We start from the raw sequence: 18,922 nt of genomic DNA, 5'->3' as shown, positions 1-18,922 counted from the left end.
TTGCTGGGGAAAGCAGTTTCCCTCTTCTTTTATCATGTACAGAAAATGGATTGGCAGAGGGGCTTTTCAGTGAGAAAGAATGAACCGAGTAAGGAACTAAATCCCCTAGAGTCAGGCTTACTGAAGTTTTGGTGGAGCTTGAAAGCCTAAGACTAAGAACCTTTAAGTACATAAGAGCAGTGTTCTGTATGATAATCAGAAGGTTTAAAAGGGGGTGACAGTTTCAAAGTAACAAAGACTAAGCACCCAGAGCACAGCAAGGCTTAACACCTGTCTCTGAACCCACACAACAGTATCTGGATCAGGACCACCATTTCACACTTCACTTTAAAAATATCTTCAGAGAAACATATTTGGTATGATGTTGACATTTAGCTTGATATGCCCCATGATGACATTTGGCTTTGAGGTGTTGGATGACAAGCTTTCTAGAGCCCTTTGGGAATGAAGGAAGTGTCTCCGAATAAGGATTTGATTAAGATTTAATATAAAAAATTATTGTACATTAACTAAGTACTACATGGTGATTGAAACCACATTTGAGGAGACTTAATGGTTACATAACAACATTGACATGAACCTCTTATGTAGCCACAGGGCCACGGAAAACGTGTTCCTAATCATTAATTGGCATTATCCTATTAAGCTCCTATTAGAGAAGTTGTCAAGTTTATTTAGGATACATATTACATCATCAATCAGAATCAAAAAGCTCAGAACCAGAGTGCACTAGCCCCCACTGCAAGCTGTTAGTGTGGCCCAGCTTTGACATTCAGGGCCAGATGGCTTTCTCAGAACCTGATCTGGGCAGATCTTGGACATACTTAAGTAATGATATTAAGGAATTTTGGATGTGGAGGTGGGCTGAAATGACCCTCTCCCAATTCAGATATAGCAAAGCTTTTAATAATCTAATCCAAAGTTTTTCATACCACATCACAACCTAGAAACCTCATTGGGTATACCCAACTGATTTCAGTACTCATTGTCCAGCTCCCAAAGCCTACATCCCATGTGTGATTTCTACCCCTGCTGGGATACCACAGAGCTACTCCATGTGCTGCTTTGTATTCAGCCTTATCCCATAGCATATAGGGAAGTACATCCATGTTCTTCTCATATGGGAGGTATAGAGACCCACATTTTGTTGAACTATGACTATATGACATATAAAATCCACCAACTTCTCTTGAGTAAACTTAGTAGTCATGGGTTAAGAGGCTGGGTCTTTTTTTCAAATCCATAACTGGTAAAACCAAAGAAAGTAGGAGTAAATTGGCTGCTCTTACAGATCCCCATAAGATCTAAATTAGAACTGGTGCTATTTGACATGTTGATAAATTATCTAGAATTAAAGAGAAGTAATGAAGTGGCTGTATTTGTAGATACCATAGTTGACACAGTAAGTTGACTAGGAAGAGTCCCCAAACCAGGTGGCTGGGCTACAATGTGGTTCAGTGTAAGGAACGAGGAGAAAATATTCTTACTCCATACACATACGCACTGATGGAGTCTGAAGTGACAATGGCCAATCAGAATAGTGATATTAGGGTCCTGATGGAGAGTACAGTGAAAACAGCAACTCAGTGTGCAGCAGTTGTGGAAAAAAGTCAATTCCACATTAGGGAAATGGAGTGAAGCCAAAAGTGGGTGAATTGTTACTGCTTTTATGCAAATCAGTGGTGTAGCCACATTTGGAATAGTGTGCACAGTTCTGGTTGCCCTATCCCAGTACAGCCGAGAAAGGAACAGAAAAAGGTGCTCAAGGTTTGGAGCATCTTCCCTATGAGGAAATGCTAAAGCATCTGCAGTGTTTTCATGCAGAAAAAGTGACAGAGAGGTTTATACCATTATGCATGAAGTGAAGTAAGAAGATGGCTTTCTTCTCATAATGCTTGAACTCAAGCTAACCTGACGTAATTGGCTGATAGGAGCTTTCAGACAGATAAAATAAAGTACTTCTCACTGCCAATAGATGTAGTGATGGCTACTAGCTTAGATGCATTTAAAGAAAGATGGTGGATATTGATGGCAGATGAGTCTATATCAGACATGTTCAACCGGTCGACCATGATCGTCAGGTAGATCCCCAGGTGATCGCGGTCGTTCGCGGGATCCTTCTCAATTGCGTGACTAAAAAAACCGCGGGATGAATGTATCTGCCCGCCGCCCCCCTCGCTCATCCCCTGTATCTCATCAATTTGGCTTTCTTTGGCGTATTCTATTAGCGATGGTGAATTCAATGATTGTTTTTAGCGCTGCATGCATTTGTTATCGGCTGATTTAGAGGTGAGCAATTTATGCTATTTCCCCTTAAAAAAAGCTCGACAACTCTGGTTAACCCTCTCCCCAAAAAGCACAACCACTCTGATGCGAGGTGAGGATATTTATAGCAAGAGTAATAAAAAAGAAATTGTTATTTAGGGGAATTGAATTTAATTCTAAATTATATTCCGGAAACGTGGGAGATTACAAGGGGTAAAAAAAATTGGATGTACCGTGCCATATTAGAAGCAAAAAAACTTGTTTTGATGAATTGGAATAGCCGCAAAAAGATTCCATTGAGCACATGAATTGATAATATGGACAGACTAGCTACATACGAACAAATTGCATGTCTACGCAAATTAAGAATGGATAAATATGAAGAAACCTGGAAAGAATATTTAAGCAATAAGGCGGGCAGTGGTGGGAAGTAGGGGGAGGAGAGGTGGGGAAATATCATTAAAAAGGTGAAGTAATAGGTATATCAGTATTCAAATCTGAATTGTCAAATTGTGTTATTAGTGTTATTATGGTTTTTGTTGTATGTGTCTTTTGCGGTTGTTGTTTGCATTGAAAAAATGATTTGATTTTATTTTTTAAAAAAACACAACTCTGATCAATCCTCAATGACAATGGGTAGATCACTGCCAGTTTTTTTAATATATACTGGGAGTAGATTACAGTCTCTTGGGAGTTGGACGGGCCTGGTCTATATCAGTGTTGACTCTAGGGGTCCTTCAAGTACTGTGGCAGTATGCTGAGGAGCAACAGCAGTAGGATGTGGTTGTGGGCTTCTCAAAAGCATCTGGTTGTCTACTGTAGGAAACAGGATGCTGGCCAAGATGGATTTTTGAACTGATCCAACTGGGCTCTCCTTAACTTCTTATGTATAGTGATACTGTAGGCCATTCATATTGTATTTTCTCCCACTTTAGTCATGTGGAAAATCCACAGGAGAAATTCCATCATCATCACTTCTGTTTAGCCGGTCCCTACCATGGAAAAATCCAATGGCTGTTCTGTTTCATGTGTGCTTCCATGATGCCCTCCTTTCTCAATTGTTTGATGTATTTTCATTTTTGGATGCTTTTCCACATGTGTTTTCACTTGTGGTTTACTGTTCATCATATATATTAGGGATGCATATGACATTGTCTCTGGATTTTGCTATTTTTTATTACCTGATCTTGTTTCTAGAGCAGTGCTGCTGTATTACCAATCTGCCATTCTTCCTTTTTTCCATTTATGAACCTTGCTTAGACTGCTGTACGTGCACACTTCTCTATAGTACTCAGTTCCCTTTTTCAACAGGTTACCAATGCACAACAGAGAACACATGCACTGATTAAACAACAGAGCAAAAATGGGTTTTTTGAGATGCAATTGTGTAATCATGTCAATATTCCCTTTTTGCTTTGATATGATTAACATGCCTATGCACTGATGTCATCGGTAGCCTGTATGAAAAGAGACATAGACTGAAAACTGTCTATAGACTGAAAACTGCCATAAGAGCAGGCAAAGTGGACTGCAGGCATGGCAAGCCTACAGAAAAACAGCAAAATGAAATGGAGAAATCCACTCAGATTTGCCCAGGATAAGACTTCAATACAATACTCTGTTGCCTTTGCTTCATAAATTGTTGTCTTCCTAGTCTATAGAGGAACTGAAAGAAATGAAGCATTTTATAAGATGGCCTGAGTGCAATGGTAGAAAATTTCTGCATATTCTGTTACTGACCGAATATGACTACAGTGTCCATTTGAAGGCCTATCCCTACAGTGTCCATTTGAAGGCCTATCCCTTCAGCCCTAACAAGCATGACCAATGGCAACATCTGGAGGGCCAGAGTTTCCCCACACCTGCTTTATATGTACAAATTATTATTTTCAATTGTCTTTCTGGCCTGTATTGAGCAGCTTGAGAATCTCTTCAAAAAGCAACCATGTGTTTGAAGTATCATATTCTCTTTCCTTCATTTCAAAGAAGAGAGGCGCTCATAGCTACAAGATTCTTCTGCTTATTTCCAAAGCTTGTGAAAAGTTTTGTTGTACCATTTGCTTCTTCAGTTTCATGTCGGGCCCAAATCCTTCCAAGTTCATAGGAATTTGGCTTTTAAAGCAGCAAACATGGTTTTTATTTAAGCTATAGCTTTGTAGAGCAGGACTAAAGGGTAATGCTGGGGAGAACCCATTTGGGACAAGGATTCAAGGACTGGGTTGCTGCAAGAAGATGGCTTAGGAAAGGGCAAGAAGAAGAACAATGCCTAGTATATTCCAAAAATGTGTCAAAAGTTTCCCCAGTCAACAAATTGTTTTTCAAATCACGTGGATGTTTACCATGGTTTCTCTTGTTTTCCAGTTCATAAGGGAATGATGTCAGAGATATATTGCCAAATCTTTTCCCATAGGTATGAGAAATAGAATTCAATTTAAAGGGGAAAGAGCATTGCAACATTTGGAATCCATGATATAAGGGCTTAAAGAAGACTTTTGCCATTACTTGCGAGGAGCAGATTCTAGTATGTGGGTTCTGCTTTCTCCTACGCTCAACAGTTTCTCACAACGGCTGTGTTCTCATGCATGGAAAGGCTTAAAAATCTGTATGGCCTTTGTGCTCCTCTAGTCCCCTTCTTCCCCAGCAATTGAAGGAGACACAAACAAGCACTTCTCTGCCTTTCCCTACACTGTAAACCACAGATAGAGTACCTCCAGATGTTGTTCAACTCTAGTTTCCATCAGTCCCAGCCAGTATGGTCAATGGTCAATGGTCAATGATGGTATTGTTGGACTCCAACTTCCATCAGCCCCAGCCAGCATTCCCAATGGTCAGGGATGATGGGTGACTCCAAGAACTTCAGAGTCTAAGAACTTCTGGAAGGCAACAGGTTCCCCATCCCTGCTGTATTTGAAAGATTCATTTGTTTGCAGGGTAGTTCATTCCAAGGACTGTTTAAAGATAAGAAGGGTGAGCAGCAGGAGCCTTGAAGTTGCCCCTCAATAACAGTTAGTACCTGAACAGCTGACTAAGCAGGCAAACAGTTAACCTGGGGCACCATCTCCACCACTATGGTGAGATATGTTGCATTTCAGTACATTTCAGTGATTATTTCTGGACTTGCATCTATAAATCAAGATTAGCATTTGCCAATACTATGCAAGTATGTACTCACTTTCATTTGCCTTCTTTTTTCTGGTGATGCTTTCCCTTTGGGGGGGGGGGGCAATGCATAAATGGTGACACTACATTGATCTGGCAGAGCATAAGACAACGTCTTATGGCTTTTTGATTCCTCATATCTTTAAGTAATATGTGCTAACTTTTTCTTGCCCAGCACTCCTTTGGGCTAAAAAAACTTCTTCCTTACCCCACTTAACACCATATGCCACTATTTGTGTTAACCAAGGGAATAGGGTGGGAATGATCAGGTTGGTAAAAGATGCATGATTGCAATCAAATGCTGTTTGACCTGTGCAGCAGAGTATAATTCTTATTCCTATAAACTACCAGAGGCAGATGAAGAGGTGGAGGAGAGTGATGGTGGTCACTGTGGTTAGGAATCTCAGCCTCTTAAATGAAACAAAATATCTATCAGCTGAAGGCCAGTTCTCAGTTGGAAACAAAACTTGATTTGAACACTGCAGGAATGTACCACGTCCTAAATGGGAGACAGGAAACTTCAGGGCCATCTGCAGAAAAGAAAAAAGAATAATTTTGTAAAGAATGTGCAGTTTAGGTTTAAAGACTATTCTGGCTGGTGCCTGCTGGATTTGGGGATATCATAACAAAATAGATTAGAGACACTGCAGAATTTTCTGGCTGGAGCCAAAACCTGTGCTTTTATTTGGCCATGAGATTGCCTGAAACGTTTGAGCTAAAAAACAGTGCAAAATGGCAGACATGCAAATACTAATAGTCATTGAAGTACTGTGCAAAAGCAAAAAGAATTGTAAACAACAGCATTCAACAAAATTTCCTGTGGACTTGATAAAAGCAAAACAAAACTGTATACCATAAATTGAACTGAGCAGTGCACAAAACCAAAACAAAAATAAAGAGTCAAGTTCTAGGAAAACTAGGGAAGACAGATATATTTTAAAGAGGCATTTAAAAGTCATTATTCTCTCCACCACATGAATTACCCAAAAAAGGACATTCCAGAAGTACTATCACTGAGAAGGCTCACTTGTCACCAAATGACAATCTGCTGGTCTTTCATATGTATATTCTATACATGTGAACTTCTATACATGTTCAGGGGTTTTGGTGAGCATGACGAATCAAGACAGTGTTACATTGGCCAACCTGTTATATTTGTTTGATCCTTCCTTCTACCAACTTGCTGCATGTCCATTTTACCTGTTTTGTTCACCCATCATTTTCAGATCTGGTATGCAGCATTTTAAAAATTAGATATGCTGTTAAATCACAATGCTGCACAATGTAGACAGGCAAAGTGCTATTGAGGCTTCTCGGGGCTTCTGTTTCTTTAATTAGAAGCTTCCTGCTCTGGAAAGAATAGCTTTCTTCACCTCTAATTGCTTGCTGTTCACAAGGTCTATGGCATTGTTGATCAATTGCTGATAAATTGCCACATAATTAATCAACTCTTATTTCCTTACTTTCACTGCTGGCTTAATTTAAACCATTTTCTCTTCATTTTAAAAGTGAAATATGGAACTATTTCCCAGTGAAAGAAAGCAAAGAAAAAATAGCCACAACAACAAAAAACCCAATTAGAGTTCTCCTTCCCACCACCTGGCAATAGAAATGGACTAATTAAGGGGCAGTTTGTCAGCAATGTCAGAGACATGTTGAACAAGAAGCAATTAAGAGGCAGAAACTACAAGGAAGAGGCTTCTAATAAAAGTTTGAAGCACTTTCTTCTTAGTAACCCTTACAGAAGGACCTAGGCCAAAGGGAAGGTAAATGCAATATAATTTCTTCTTCTTCTTCTTCTTCTTCTTCTTCTTCTTCTTCTTCTTCTCTTTTCATTTCATTTCTACACCACTTCATATTTTAAAGAAAAATCTCAAAGTGGTTTACAGCACATCAAAACATCAACAAAACATAAATCAAAAAATCTGAAGAAAGTCAAATATATACAGTCAAAGCAACATAATTAACTAAAATAATTTTTAAAAACTAAAATATTATCCCAAAGATTCCAAAATAAAACATTACAAAGGAGGTCAACTACAGAATACACACTCCACAAACAAAGTTAACAAGCAATTTAGACATTTAAAAAAATAAATAAATTGCTAAGTGAAGTCAATTATAAAAAGCACATTTAAAACAGCATAACTAACAAGAGAATAAAACATCATCATAAGCATGACACGTTGTTTGGCAGGCACCAAAAGATAGGGTAAAAGAATCCAATACAGTGGTACCTCGGGTTACAGACGCTTCAGGTTACAGACTCCGCTAACCCAGAAATAGTACCTCAGGTTAAGAACTTTGCTTCAGGATGAGAACAGAAATCGCGCGGCGGCGGCATGGCAGCAGCAGGAGGCCCCATTAGCTTCAGGTCCATTAGTGGTGCTTCAGGTGAAGAACAGTTTCAGGTTAAGAACGGACCTCTGGAATGAATTAAGTATGTAACCAGAGGTACAACTGTAGTTAGGGTTTGTTGTCATGTGATGTTCTTCTGGTCTCATCAAATGTTACTATGTTACATACCATATGGAACCACTATTTTAATTCCACTTCCAACTGAACTAAGCAATTCCTGAGCAGCACTAAAAGAACCAAGAACAGAAGCAAGTGTTGCCACCTTTTCCATCGACCAGTCCACAATCGGTGAGTGACTTGTGTGGAACTTCCTTTTACTTGAATTGCTGGTTGATCACTGCTATAGAGGTCCTCAGAATCATGGGAGCTGTTGTGCATGTGTGTGTTTTCATTTGAGGTTATTAACCCCTAGGACAGCTCATGTTATCTCCTTTTCAGAAGTTCTGTATTATGGTTAACTTAGCACATGGCAGGCAGGGACATGAGGGTGAGTTTTAGGGGAGGGGTAGCTCACTGTTTTCATAGTCCTCTTTGACAGTTGTGGGGGACATTTGGTCCACCAGAGGTTCCTGAGCTACAACTCTCATCATCTTTGATCACTGGCCATGCTTGCTGGAGCTGATGGGAAATGTAGTACAGCAACATTTGGAGTACCAAAGGCTCCCCATATGCACTCTATGAACTGGAGAGCAATCTTCTGAAATGTGGGGCCTCCTGTACTTATAGAGATCCTTGCACATTTGAGAACCCTCAAGAGAGTTCCAAAATGTGTGGAAACCACCACAGATAGCGGGGTCTCCTTACTCTAGACAACCACCCACCAATGTATGGAGGGCTACTGGAACAGCCACTGGGGGAATGAAGTTGGTGCGTTCATCCCTGCAGTGTTAAGTGAACCCGAATACAGAATGCCTGAGGAGGGCTCCACCCTTGAAACTTTATGAGGCATCTGAAATGCCACCTCGTCCCTGTATACTTCTTTGTTGGGCACCAGCAGATTAGACATCTTTTGAATGACAAATTTGGAAGTAGTTTTCCCATTGTCTCTCAGCATCTTTGAGCTATACCAACCCAAATGCTAGCAGAGATTATTTATATTGGAAAACGGGTCCCGGAAGCCAGACAAAAACAGAGACAAAGAAAGAGAGAGTGAAAACCTTGCTGCAAATGATTAACGTTGAGGGGAGTATAGGATGATGACAGGGTTGCTGTGGGAGGAGGAAGGGATAAATATACAGAGAAACAATGTATAAAGTAATGCATGGGAACTATTAGGTGGGCCTTAAGAAAAGTGGCATTGTGGTCCCCCATTCTGTTTATCTTCAGAGATAAACATCTAGGGGGGAAGCAGGAGAGACTCCGTGGATAAAACCTTGGGAAGGGTTTTCTTTTGGGTTGCTTTAATTCCCCTAGTTTCAGGTTTTTTAATAAATAAATAAAATAAAGGGAAGGTCCTAGACAATGTTTAAAGAAACTGCTAGTCTTTGAAATGTGGAAAAAGCCAAGCCTGTATATAAGATGTGTGAATTTCAGAGAAAGCCCTAGTGTTTTCCTGCACACTTGTCTCATAGTCACCTCTGCCCTCCCTGAAAATAGAGAAGAGTGTGTCCATCCAATTCTCTATGCAGGACTCCTTTAAAATTCCCCAGGGCTCCAGCAAATGGTGCTATTCACTTATTATGTTACAGAGAAGCCGTGACCCTCTTCCTAATTGTGGGGTTATTTAAACAGCAATAGCCTGATTGAGATGATGAACTGAATTATGAAACTCTATACAGTGTGGCAGATTACACCGGCACCATCTTTGCTTTCTGTTCATGGTAATCTGTCATTATCACCAACAAACTTTGTAGCTAAAAGGACATTGAAAAAAGGGCATTTAAGATGGGATACTTATATGTGTATATATGTGTGTGTGTATATGTGTACACACACACACATTTATGTGTGTGTGTGTGTGTGTGTATAGCACTCTTCCCAACCTAGCATCCTTTAAATGTTTTGGACTCATCCCTGATCATTGACCATACTTACTGGGGTTGATAGAAACTGGAGCAGCAATACTGGGGTGGGGGCACCACGCAACTCAGCCACCTCTAAATTATTTTAAATTAAGAAAGAAAAAGATCACATTTTCCACTGCCCTCATAGGAGATTAAGTCCCCTGGACCTATTTGTTTGCAGTTTGGCAAGCTGAGTTTGGCAAGCTGGAGATGGTCCAATGCCTGCAAATTTCATGTGCTTTGGCCAAAAGTGTGAAAAGTTGTGACAATTTTTAGGTTCCTGATTATAGTGAATGGGGATGCACAGAGATTTGTTAAACATAGTGGCTCATGAGCTGAATTACAGACAGAAGTGGGGAGCATACAGAGCAACTCAAACATAGATCTGATTTTTTTAAATTAAAAAAAAACCCCAAACAGATACAAGACATGCTCTTAGTAAACACATATTTGCCAGGTTACAGACTTGCAACTCTATATTGCAGGAGTATTTGATTTTCAACTTTAAAAAAAACATTTGTTTGCTTTTGGAGATTATTGTGATAATTTGTTCTTGTTTTGGTGTTTTGTGCCTTGGATTGAGTCTTGCATCAAAAAAATAAATAATGCGCAGTATACAATGAATGATGTATGGAAGTGAGAGCTGGACCATAAAGAAGGCTGATCACCGAAGAATTGATGCTTTTGTATTATGGTGCTGGAGGAGACTCTTGAGAGTCCCATGGACTGCAAGAAGATCAAACATATCCATTCTTAAGGAAATCAGCCCCGAGTGCTCACTGGAAGGACAGATCGTGAAGCTGAGGCTCCAATACTTTGGCCACCTCATGAGAAGAGAAGACTCCCTGGAAAAGACCCTGATGTTGGGAAAGATGGAGGGCACAAGAAAAAGGGGACGACAGAGGACGAGATGGTTGGACAGTGTTCTCGAAGCTACAAACATGAGTCTGACCAAACTGCGGGAGGCAGTAGAAGACAGGAGTGCCTGGTGTGCTCTGGCCCATGGGGTCACGAAGAGTCGGACATGACTAAACAACTAAACAACAACAATATCATGTATAATTGAAATCATTAGCTTAGTGGAGCAGGGGAATGCTGTGGGTGTAGTGTATTCTGATTTCAGTAAAGCTTTTGACAAAGTTCCTCATGTTATTCTTGTGGAGAAGCAGGTACAATGTGGCTGGTTGACTGACAGAGCCCAAATGGTGTTCACTAGTAGTTCCTCATCATCCTGGAAAAAAGTGACAAGCAGGGTGCCGCAGATGTTCAGATCTGTCAGGTTTGGTTTCTCTAAATTTTTGACCTTTATTTCAGTTTGGTTATCTATTATTAATTGCCTTCCACAGATCATCTCAAGGCAATGTACAAAAATCAATAAAAACAATTAAAATCATTTAAAATAATAATGTAAAATTTAAAACCACACGAAGTGTACAAATGCCAGTGGAAGAGACCTATTTATCCAGTTGGGAAAGCTTGATGGAACAGCAATGTCTTTTGTTGTTTCCAGAAAGGGCAGATAGTGGTCACTTGTCATATCTCAATAGGAAAGCTGTTCCACAGAATAGGGGCAGCCACACTAAAAGCTCTGTTCTACGCTGCTTTGGAGCAAGCTTCTGATTGGAAGCTCTGCTCTGAAGGAAAAGCTCTGTTGCAGTGACCTACTGGATATAGAAAGGATAAATCCGTCTCTCAAGTAACCTGGTCCTGAGATAGATAGGACCTGATATACTAACACCAACATATTAAATTGGGCCCAGTAACAGACTGGAAGTCAGTGCAAATCCCACAAGAAATGTGTTTTATGCTGGCAGTAGTTAGCCTATGCAAGGAACTTAGTCAAGGTCTCTGCACCAACTGCAGCCTCTGGACCAGCCTCAAGGGTAGCCCCACAAAGAGTGCACTGCAGTAATTCAACCATGGTTACAAATGAATGGACACTTCTTCTCCATATCAATTTGACTTTTTTTCTTTAAGACGGTCATACAAAATTTCTTATGAATTTTCATGCTTATAAGCAGGTTTAATGCAATTTTGCAGAATATACATTCGATTTCCCAAACATAATGTAGTTTTTGTACATGATTTTAATTAATATATACATTTTTGTGCACATTCTTTTGTTAGAGACCTGCATTTCAAAAAGTGGGGAAGTTTGAATTTTGAAGGATAGCTGTGTTTCAGTTTGCTTATTCATTCAGGGAGGGAGACTTAGGTCAGTTCACATTAAAATGTGAACTGAACAAATCTCTCCCTCATCACAGGATGGGGTCTCATGACCTTCCATCTAATATTGATTTCATCTAGTTCCAGCAGCCTTTGAACACAGCACTGAAAACCAAAAGGGTGTCTTAACATCACATAAGCATTTGAAGAAGAGTCCCAGAGGTTGTGAGGGTGGGGTGGCTAAATCCAGCTTTGGTGAATAGCAAAGCACAGAGAGATTCTAAGTTGAGTTAGAATCCTGAAACAGAGGATTCTAAGAAGAGACTTTATTCTCTTATTTTATGTGTCAGACACCTTGAGTTCCTGTCAGGTAAAAGGGTGGGATATACGTTAACAAGAAGAAGAAAGAAGAAGAAGAAGAAAGAAGAAGAGGAAGAAGAGGAAGAGGAAGAAGAAGACATATCCAAGTGGAGGAAACCAAGTACAGTGGTACATCAGGTTAAGAACTTAATTTGTTCTGGAGGTCCATTCATAACCTGAAATTGTTCTTAACCTGTTGTACCATTTTAGCTAATGGGGCCTCCCGCTGCCGCTACGCCGCTGCCGCACAATTTCTGTTCAAAGTTCTTAACCTGAGATACCATTTCTGGGTTAGCGGAGTCTGTAACCAGAAGCGTATGTAACCCAAGGTACCACTGTAATGTGATGTTCTAATGCCAGCACATGCCTTGATGGGGCACACTATAACGTTGACTTTCCTTTAGCAGAGGCCAGCTCTATGCTAAGTATGTTTTAGAAGGAGAGGTTTTTTAAAAACAAACAAACAGCAAAAGTTAAAATAACTTCTGTAGAATGTTGAATTCAATGATAGCCTTAAACCGATGGTTGAATTTATTTATTTATTATTAGATGCTCTACTCCTAAAAAAAATAACTCAAAGCTATTTACAAACACAACAGAAATATTATTAACCAATTACAATAAATACAACGGTAAGGACTGTCTGACTGATGGTCAGACTCCCTGCAGCTTACCTTGTAATCAGCTGACCCTCACCCCACGCTTTGAACATTCTCCAGGGAAAAAATGATTTGGGGAAAATGATGAACCACAAGAGGGCTGGTCAATTTTTGCCCTTTCCTCCTTTATGTTCACTCCAGAAGAGCACAATGCCATTTAGGAGATGGTCAGAATTTGCCAGTCTTTGAACCAAGTAAGAATAAATAAAACTGAAGGCGGTGCAGCCTTGCTTCTGAATGAATGATCATTTAATAAGTCCCAAATCAAGAATGTGCAATTACAAATTAAGAACTCCTAAATATAAAATTGATCTAGAGAGAGTGATGAGGGAGATAGTAAGTGCACTGAGAAAGCCTCTCTTATACTGCATTGTAGCAACTCTTTCAATGATTCCATTCTGGCTGTGAAGTAAAAGGAGTCTTCCCTAGTATTTAGTCATTCTGTAGGCTGTAAACTTTGGAACGCCACTCCATGTTAGATTTTGAGGGATTATACTTTGGGCTGGCCCTTATAACTTTAAGGATATTGTATGTGGTATTTGGGCATTTCTCTATTGCCACTTAGTATTCCAAAGGCTTGCTTTTAGTTGTTATAATGAAGCTATTTTGTGTGTGTGTGTGTGTGTGTGTGTGTGTGTGTGTGTCCCATCCCCCCATACAATTTCATGACTAACCATGTGTAAAATGGAAGGAATCTGTGTAGCCTATCTTCATCCAACTGGACATGAATGTCAACTGGCTCCCTTTGCTCACTTTCATCTGGCATGAGGCTGCTTTCTGTTTTCTTTTAAATGTCAGAAAATGTTAGAGAGACTAGTCAAATCTGCAATAGATTTCCTGGACCTCTAGGGGCAAATACTTCACAACAGACTTTTATTTTGCTCTGTTAATGAGACAGTGTTTGCATTACTTAAAATAAAATAAGTTTTAAAATACTCCTAATGATGACTAGAGTTTGGAAAGTATTTCCACGTTCTCAGCAATGAAAGAAACTCCCAAATTAAATTTTTGAAAGCCAGGGAACGGGAAGTGAGAAATACACAACTTTCAACTTAAAACTGTAAGCAGAACCATGTGCCTGCCCTCATCCTTGAGGGTGAATGACTATCCTCTGTTATTCAATGGTGTCTCATCCAGCATCCATCCTTCAAATAGTTAGCTGTCTAAGACTGGACCTCCATCAGCTCCAATACCATCACACCTCTGTGAGGTACCAGCAGCCCCATAGGTGCCAATTTCAGGGGACCAAGGCACTTTGGGCCTCCTCAATGTTTTTTGTCAAAGCCGAATGTGGAGCAACATCAAGACATTGCCCAACTTTGCATCCAACATCATACCAAGCCCCCTCAGTGTTCTTCAGAAGATGGTCTCTCTGAATAGCCCCATCTTGGGGGTACAATGCTGTCAAATAAATCTGGAAAAGCTTCCATGTGGTCTTTAGGGGGGAAATGTTTGACTTGCCACTTTCTTGCATTGCAAGGGATTGAACTAGATGACCCTCAGAATCTCTTCCAACTTCATTAATCGATGATTTAGAATCATAGATTTAGAATGATGATGTAGAATCTATCTGCAGGGAGCTGGAAGAAGCCAGACATGCTTTCAAGCTGCCTGGCAATACCCAGTGCTATTTTTCTAGGAGAAAAAAGATGAATTTTGTTGTTGGACTTTAATTCTCATCAGCCTCAGCCAGCATGGACAGTGGTCAGGAATGATGGGAGCTGTATTTCAGCAATGTCAGAAAGGCTGAATGTTTACCATCTCTAGACCAGAGACATCATATTCTTGTGGTGGCTCCAGGAAATTGTGAGAAAAAAGGGGGAAAGGTTTGTATGCTATTGATTAAGAAATTAGCCAGAAGATGGTTTCTAACTATGAGAGGAAGGAAGTGTTGGAAGGGACAAGAAATGTTGTTTTCCAAAGAACTGTGTCTTTTTGCTTTTAAATCTATGCTGAAATATGTGGAATGGTGAATTTTAATCTGGTGCTGCAGTAGCAGCTTGTGAGGGTCTGGAAGTGATTGCTGCCCCTCCTCTGAGAAATCAGAATAGACATAATTGGAGATGGCTGATCTGGGTAAAAGAACATGTGCTCAAGAGCTAAGAACATTCAGCTAACAATATTTAGCTGGAAAATGGTGGTGAAATGAGGTGAGCCAAGTGGCTATTGCTTTCACTTTGCTGATAAGAAGGAATTTTCATTTACTGCCAATGCTGAGTTTGTTTGTTTTTACCTTCTCTTGTAGTCTATAGCAATGACAACTGATTTGCAACATCTGGCTTTAATTTGACTCATTGTCATGTCACAGGAAATCTGTGGCCCTCCAGATGTTGTTGGACTCCCTCTTACATCATCACAGTGTATCGGCCATGTTGGTTGAGATGGATGGGAATTGGAGTCCAACTGCATCTGGAAAGCTACAGAGTCCCCAGCATTGTCTTCTAGATGTGTCTGATATGCTTTACCCTATGAACCCCTTTTCTCTCCCCATGCTACCCTATAATGAGGGCAGTAAAGGCTAATCTATTAATTGTATGGGGCATATGATGTAGGTTCACCATGCATGCAGCTGGTCTACTACCTTTAGTTTCTTTACAGATCAACAATTATACATTTTCATGCTTTCTATCAAACATGAAAGCTTGGTTGTTCACTGGGGCAAGGTATCACCAATATGTTATGTCACTGTTGACAGAATTGCACTGGCTGTCAATTAGCTACTAAGCTAAGATCAAGGTCCTGGTTTGGGCGCATAAAGCCCTATACAGCTTTGGACCAAGATAGCAACAACAACAAAATCTCATCTTATATATGATCATTGGCATCTGCAGGTGAGTGCCTACTGCAGGTACCATCTTATCAGGAGGTCTGTTCCACTTAATGTAGGAATCAGGCTTTTGGCATTGCTGCACCTACCCTCTGACATTTCGTCCCCTTGAAATTCAAATAGGCACTGTCTCTGTTGTCCTTTTGGTGCTAACCAAACACCTTCCTTTTTTGACAAGCCTTTGAAACGGAGATCTTTCCCAGTCTGTTTTTTTGTATTTGGAATTGTTTTAAACACTTTTTAATTGTTTTATCACTTGCTGTTTGCCACCCTGTGGTCCTTTGGGAAGAAGGGCAGGATGGAAATTTAATAAAATAAATAAATACAATTAATTTCAACTTGGAATCTTTCCTTGTGAAGCAAAAGCAGGGCTGAATTTATATAGGGATTATTATATGTGAGATGGCTACCAAATGAGCCCATTCTACAAACTGTTTTTTAATGATCACCGAGCAAGCATAATGTTTTGTGGGTTAGTTGCAACTATGCCAAAACAGCCATTGTAGTTACAATCAGCACATTGCTTATGTGCAGAGTCCATTGGGCACAGCAGAACTGCTATCCACTGCCCTTTCAAGGAAGTTCCTTTGGGACTGGGCTGTGCACGTGTTTATGCATATTAGCAGAGAATTAAACGCTGTACTTTAAGAGGATGAAATCAAGGAAGGCTGTGTGCCATGTAAAGTTAAAAGGAAAGAAACTCCTGCAAAGGAGTTGGATGACCAGATTTTGAAACATTGTTTGAGTAAGATGGATGGATTGGTCTTGCAGGTCTTGAGCAGAGGCCAGGAATAATCTGTTCAAAGCAGAGAGGCTCCTTTGATCTTGCCATCCTCCTCATCCTTGTCACTCTGAACCACCAAGGAATATAATCTTCCAGCACAACACAGGGAAAAAGAAAATGTGCTTCAGAGGGCAGGGAGGAAAAAGGTGGCGGGAGCCAGCGAAACAGAATCTGACAACAAACACCGCTGGGCAGAATGACACTGAGCCTGCTGGTGTGCCAGTGGAAGAGTTTGTGAGTACTTTTTGCTAAGACTCTGTTTGTTCTTTTGTTACTTGTGCATGGTAAGTGGATCCATGACATGTCCAAAGCAAAGTTCCTTGAGCCTTTGGGGGAAAGCTCAGGGCGTTTTCTTTTCTCCAGATCTTTCCTGTGTGCTTTCCATCCACTTGTATGTGTGTGCTGGGTTAGATTCAGTTCCAACATAACAGCAGAAACTTGATTTAATTTTTAGCATAAGAAAACCCCTACCACGTCACATAAATAGTCCACCTGCAGTTCTCCCATGCTCAGTGCTGGATTTACATATAAGCTAAACATGCTATAGTTTAGGGCCCGACTCTCTTGGGGCCCCCCAAAAAAAATTAAAGGAAAAAACTGGATGTACATTTCCAAAATATAAGATAAAAAAAATAAAAATAAAACCTACATCCAGCAACAGTATTTTGTGTTGTGTAGGCTCCTGTGATGTAAGTAATGGGCTCCGCCTGCTATATAAAGGGCCCCATTACCTTCATTAGCTTAGGGCCTCATCAAACCTAAATCCAGCCCTGCCCATGCCCAATAGTGCCCAACCAGATATCTCTGGCAAGTATACAAAAAGAGAGCATGGAGTTATACTCACAGGGCAACATGTACATCCAAATGTACACATCAACAGTTCCTTGAAGATAAAAGTAATATGTGACACACCAACAAAGCCAACTGGAGATGTATTTGTATGATCAAAAGTTTCCCAAATTTATTCATAATACACAATTATAGACCTGGAAGAGGCTCCATGGGCCAGGACAGACCCTGTCAGTACCAGGAATCCTACAAAAGAACATTTGTAGTTGTTTAAAAACTGCCTGCTATCATCAGTAGTGAAAGGCTCCAATACTGTACATAGAGAACCATCCTTTAGATACCATCCCGTTAGTCCTCCAGGCATTGTATCATAGAGCTGAAAGGTCTTTTTAAACTATCTTTGCCCAGTCTCTCACTGACCAGCTTCTGCTTGAATACCTTTGACAAAGGAGTGTCTGTTGCACTAGGCAATTAGTTCCATTGTCCAACTACTTACCATCAAGATGTTTCTCCTAAACTTCATCTTGTAGCATGAACTAGTTGTACCACCAGTGGCAGCAGAGAACAATATTTTGCCTTCTCTATTGGATGGAGATTCATGTAATTAAAATGTGATATTACAACTCCGTTTAGTCTTCTCTTCTCCAGGCTAAACATACCCATTTCTATCGACTTTCGTCAAAGGACTTGCTTTCCATATCAGTGGCCATCTTGGTTGCCTTCCTCTGCACGCACTATAATTTGCCTGCAATCTTCTTGCAGTGCAACACAACTTGGGACAGGAGGTCTGACTAGCACAGAATCAGGTTGGAATGATTACTTCCTGTGACTTGGAAAATATAGTGCTATGGATGCAACTATAAATAAATGCACCTTTTTTTTACTGCTACACTACATTAAGGGCTCATGTTTAGCTTGTGATCAATTACAATCCTGAGATCTTTTTAAAATATTCTACTGCCAAGCCAGGTATCACCCATTTGATATCTATGCATTCAATATCCACCCCCAACTCCAAATAAAATGCAATTTATTTTTGTTGAGTTTCATTTTGTTTTCCATCAAGGTCCTTTTAAATTTCATTCTTGTCTTCCGAGGTGCTAGCTAACCCTCCCACTTTTGTGCCATCTGTAGATTAGTTCCCACCACCCTTTTACCTAAATCATTGATAAAAATATTGAATGCTACTGGGCCTGAAGTACAGTGGTACCTCAGGTTACATACGCTTCAGGTTACAGATGCTTCAGGTTACAGACTCTGCTAACCCACAAATAGTACTGCGGGTTAAGAACTTTGCTTTAGGATGAGAACAGAAATCGCGTCGCAGCGGCAGCAGTGGGAGGCCCCATTAGCTAAAGGGGTGCTTCAGGTTAAGAACAGTTTCAGGTTAAGAACAGACCTCCGGAACAAATTAAGTACGTAACCAGAGGTATCACTGTAGAGTCGTACTCAAAATTTCTCCAGATGGTTAATTACATCTAGTCACATGAAATTGACCGGGTGGGCCTATGAGGTTATTAATGCCTTCTTGAGAGAGGGAGCAGTCTAGTTT

This window comes from Podarcis gaigeae (genome assembly GCF_964106915.1).
Source record: "Podarcis gaigeae genome assembly, chromosome: 1".
In the NCBI taxonomy this organism is placed as follows: domain Eukaryota; kingdom Metazoa; phylum Chordata; class Lepidosauria; order Squamata; family Lacertidae; genus Podarcis; species Podarcis gaigeae.
The sequence above is the reverse complement of the archived record's forward strand: the minus strand, read 5'-3'. Positions refer to the sequence as shown.